Source organism: Arachis duranensis, chromosome 7, assembly GCF_000817695.3.
Source record: "Arachis duranensis cultivar V14167 chromosome 7, aradu.V14167.gnm2.J7QH, whole genome shotgun sequence".
NCBI classification, from domain to species: domain Eukaryota; kingdom Viridiplantae; phylum Streptophyta; class Magnoliopsida; order Fabales; family Fabaceae; genus Arachis; species Arachis duranensis.
In genome coordinates, this window is record NC_029778.3 from 11,264,670 (window position 1) to 11,270,375 (window position 5,706).

The following is a 5,706-nucleotide window of genomic DNA, read 5'->3' on the forward strand; positions in this document are numbered from 1 at the left end:
CACAAATGAGTTAATTGAAAAAATACCTTGTTTATCATATTTCCACAAAACTCTATCCTCTCTGTCATATACAAGTCTGACCAGCCTTAATGCATCGTGTAGCTGGTTCACTAGATCCAACTCCCATTGGAACAGTTGTCGTCTCCATTGGAAGTTACATATCCACTCTAACCCATCCCAAAACCCACAATCCCCCCTATCACTGATCCTTTTTTGTTTGAAACAGAAAAGAGTATTGGAAAGTGATCTTTCAACGAACCTCCAAGAAGCCAGACATCCTCCCAAAAAATGAGTACTCTCCCATCTCCCACCTCCATAGACAACCAAGTAATCATCTTCTGTCTCACGTCTTGATTCGTGAACTGTAACTGACAAATATCCCTCCACGGATCTCCCGAGTAGGTAATTTCTGGTTGGACAAAGGCACATTTGGATCCAGGTTATTGCAGGAACAAACCACCTTCTACAACGGACACTCCTCCTTTGAAAAGTGCCACCACCATTTAAACAGAAGAGTTGTGTTGCGCACCAAATCATCTCCAACTCCCAATCGGCCTAACCTTTTAGGATCCTGCACTACTTCCTACTTTACTATAGCCGTATCATTCCTCCCATCTTCTTTACTCCAAAGAAATCTTCTCTGCAAAGAAATCAACTTCTTTGCAACAGCCTTAGGCATCTTATATAAGTTCAAATAATAAATTGGAAGGCTATTCAACACAGATTTGATAAGCACCAGCTTACCGGCTTTATTGAGGGCCTTGACTTTCCAAAGGTTAAGCTTTTCCTCCACTTTGTCTATTATTGGCTTCCAAGTCTTAACCAACCTCGGGTTAGCTCCTAGAGAGATACCCAAATATTTTACTGGAAGAGTGGCTTCCTTGCAGCCCAACACCCTACGCATACACTGTACCCACTGCTCGTTACAGTTAATAGGAATCAAGCTAGATTTATCAAACTTAATACTTAAGCCTGACATCAACTCAAAGCAACAAAGCAGCCTCCTGTAATTTTTAATAGTCTCTTCCTCAGGTGGACAGAATAAAATCGTATCATCTGCAAACTAAAGATGCAATAACTCTATATGATCTCCCTCAACCAACAACGGAGATATACGACCGTTTCTAACAACCTCTCCAATCATTCTATGTGTCACATCAACAACAAGTAGGGTGTTTTTTTATGTTAGAAAAAATGAGTCAGTTAAGGCTAAAGTAGAGATCAATGGTGATGAAAAATCCGTGATTGTTTTAAAATTATAGGGCTTGATGATAAGATGTCGGAGATAGCTGCTCGATACGAAATGGTAGGTGTTGTATATACTTATTGTGCTTCCCTTGGTCATGAATCAAAATATTGCAATCAATTGTTGGATGACTCACTCAAAGACAATCTTCAGCAAAATTTGGTGGGAGATTGGATCAAAGTCAACTAGGTGGGTGCTAGGGTGATGACGAAGGACATGTGCTCTAAGGCTAATTCTAAATGGTACCTGGTCCAAATCGGTACACTAATCCTAAATGGTACCTGAGAGAGAGAAAGGTAAAAACTAAATCAGTACTTGAAAGATTTAGGCATTAACAAAATGATACTTGGTCTTTTTATTGACAAAATAATTCTCGAAAGATTTTAAAATTTGACAAAAGTGACCATCCATCAAGTTACATGGAGTTACGGTTTAACAGTGACGTATCAGTTAACAATTATCATAATTACAAATGTTATCCACTTTCAATTTTATAATCTTAAAAATACCCCAATTCAATTTTCTAAATCATAATCTCTTTTCTCTCTTATTCTACCTTACTACCACCACCTCTTGCACCACCCAACACTCTCATTAATTCTATTCGCAAATAATATTCGCATCTCTCTTTATCTCTTTCTTCTTCACAATCTTCTTCTTTCTCATCTCACTCTGAACTCTTTTCTCTAGTGCTGACAACATTTACAATCGTGTAAGAAAATAAAGAATAAAATCAAAAGATCCAAGCGAGAAGGTGCGGGTTTGGAAACTAAAGTTTAAGCCCTTATTCTTTTGACTGCAAGATTTATCAGCTATAGTTAGCTACTACTTCTCCTCTTCTTCTTCTTCCTCCTCCTCCTCCCATGGATATGAAGCTACAAGATTCAACTTCCAGTTCTATCGCCCACAAGTTCCTTCTTCCTCTTCTCTAATGAACTCTCTTTTTCTCCTTTGATTTTTTTCTCTCTTCTATTTTCTCATATATTCCACCACTCTGTGTTTTTTTTCTTTCTTAGTTGTCCCTCTCTTTTTCTCTCTATTTCTCCTTTTCTATCTTTATATCTGTTTTTTTATTTAAAAAATGCATATTGTTGTTGTTAAACTTTGTAAATGTTGTTGTTGATGACTTATTATTGTAATTGAACCGTGTAAATACTGGATTATAAAAAAGAATTTAGAGTAACGTGAGATGAGGAAGAGGAAGATTGTGAAGAAAAAAGAAACAAAAAAAAAGGTGAATGTAATTTAGGGATAGAATTAATAGTAGTGGGGACTGGTGCAGGAAACGGTAGTAGTAAGATATAAGAAGAGAAAAAAAAGATTGAAATTTAAAAAAAAATTGGAAATTGAAATATTTTTAAAATGATATAAATTAAAAATGAATAATTTTTATAATTATGATAATTATTAACTGACATATTCAATTGATGGCTGATTACTTTTTTCAAATTTTAAAATCTTTTAGGAATTATTTTGCCAATAACAAAGATTAGGTACTATTTATCAACGCAACCTCTCTATATATATTTAAAATAAGATAAATATATTAATGGTTGTTGGGCCTAATTACTATTTGGCACATGTGACAATCAAAATATTTGTTTCTCTTTCTGTTTTTCTGCCCAAAGATAACCTCTTTTAGTAATTTTCTCAAGAGAATGAACCAGGTACCCTTCTCAACATATGGTGGATAAATCTAATCATCTTGCCACCACTGAGTGTAATCATTTTGTTCAATTTCAGTTTGTTTCAGTTCGGTATCTTTTATCAGAAGAGCCTTGAAATCCTCAATTATTCCTCTTTAAAATATCCTCTTCCCTTCCAACGATCCTTTTCATGGTAGCTATATATGGTATCTTCCAGTTTATGAAAATGATTTCTAAAACTAATTCTTATTTGAATGGATAGTTTTAAATGTATATGCAAGTGGATTCGGAAAAATTTATTGAAATACGTTTGTATTTTTAAAGATATAAATAAATTATGTATTTGTATTTTTAGTTTTAGTTTTTAAAAATTAAAAGTGTTTATGAAATATTTTTAAAATTTAGTTTCTTAAAATTAAAATATTTTTAGAAGTATTATTTTAAAAGTTGTTTATTTTAATCCAATTTTGTAATTTTACCCAGCACTTCTAACAGTGTATCAAACCAAAATATTTAAAAAAAAAAAACAGGAAAAATGGTGTAATAAACAAGTTGCTGAACGTATTTGGGTGGGTTTCTTTTTTAATTCTTTTTAACATAATTTTATTTTTAAAAATTAAAAAAATAAAAAAGTTTTATATTTAGATATTTCATATAAAAAAAAATATATATTTTAAAATCTTTTAGTATTTTTATTTACATTAAAATTTATAAATGATTATTTTTATTAATTTTTTTAACATTTAATAGCATCTAAAGATACGCCCCTATTGTGGTTAATATTAACTTGGGATTTGAGAATTAGGAGATTTGAGAATGAATTAGATTCCAAAAGGATGGACTTATTAGATGGAGAGACATATAAATATTATCCTAAGTATGGAGTCCAATTGTAAAAATTAGGAATATTATATACAGGGATGAAGAAGTTTTTATTTTATATATATACGACGAGGGAATATGACCGCAAATAGCAAGGCTTGAATTTGGAAAGCCCGCAATTATTGATTAGAATGGAATTGGGGTTTTGTAGTGGTTACTGGTTAATTTTCCTTCCATGATAAATGTTTAGGTGTTTAATGATTCAAAAGCATTAAAAAAAGATTGTACTATGATGATATTTGAAAGAAAACAATGTTTAAACATTAAATTATCTTAAAGAAAAAAGTAATATATATATGTGGAACAATCTAATCCTTGAAAATTAGAAAGGAAAATTTAGTTCTGGTGTAATATTTAAAAGAGTTTTATATTAATATATAATTATTTGTTGTGTTTACATATAAATAAGAATTTTTTCCCTTTGGAAAAATAGATATTCATGTATTATTGTCTTTTATGATTATATTATAGCACATATGTAAAACTATTAAAATTATTATGTAGATATATATCAAACTATAGTGGTAAACACATTGTCTTTAGAGTTGTACACGGATCGGATTGGATTGGATATAATCTATAATTCTATCCGATCTGCATTGTACTCATCGAATCGGATTGAATATGACATTCGCAGATTTTCAGGTTGGATCCGATCCGATCCAATTCGCATATTTGTGTATTGGATCAGATATCGGGTATATCCGTATAATTACAAAAAAACTATTTTAAGGTTCTATTGGACTGTTTTTACAAAAAAATCTATTTTTCACTTGTTTAAATTTATTTACTCCTAAAATATTATCAGTAAAAGTTTTCTTGAAGAAAACAAAAAAAATAACACAAGATCTAAGTTTAATTATTTTAAGTTGAAATAGAACATAAAAAATTAAAAACAAAATATCATAAACTATACTATTTATACGAGACATGTGAATATGCGAATCACTGCCAAATCTGCAATCCGATCCTACCATAGTGCGGATCGGATAATATCCGTAAAATTCGAATTGGATGTGAATAATTACCGCGAATATGCGGATATTATCCTATCCATGTGCATCCCTAATTGTCTTGATATAATGTTACTTTTAGTATATATATTAAAAATGTATTTAAATATTTGCAATTGTCAAACTATATTTGTGTTATAAAATATTTCTTCGTCTAAATTTGTCAATTATTTTATAATACTAAAAAAGTTTCAAAAAAACTCTGAAATAGTACTAATTAGACAGAAAAAAAAATATTAAATAAAATAATTCAAAAAAAGAGATAATAAATAATAATAGAAGAAGAATGTAGCTTAGCACACATGATGATTCACCATAGCCGATAAAACTAACTAATTACAAGTCTTCTAGATGATTACATAGATAGGGTGTTACTTTTACAGAGGGAGTTAAGTGTTGTTGCTAGAAGTTAGAAGCTGGGAGTTGGGATATTTGTCGTTATTGTGTTTACGCAGTACTCCAAATTTTCCTTGGGCTTTTATCTCTCACCTCACTCCGTTAAATCCTTCGATATCCCAAATTTGTTACCTAATAAATGTACTGTACCACTCACTTCACTAATCCCTTCCTTCTTTTCCTTCTCAACCTCCGATCTAATCCCCTCTCCATTGTCAGACAACACTTCCCAACTCTCAATCTCCACCGTCCCTTCTCCAATCTCTTCTTCTTCTCCGATTCCCCGCCTCGTCCCCTTTCCTCTTCTTCAACCCTAAAAACTCACCCTTTCATTATCTCTCCTCCTCCTTCCACGTCCTAAACCCATTTTTGCGGCGCTCCATTCCCACGCTTCCACGCTTCACCACGTGTCAACTTCACCTTCTCAAGAGGTTTAAGTTTCAACTGTTTCAACCTCCCCCGTAGCTCAATAACACAACCAAAGCATTAAAATAAAAAAAAAAAAAAGAACAGAATAGAAAAA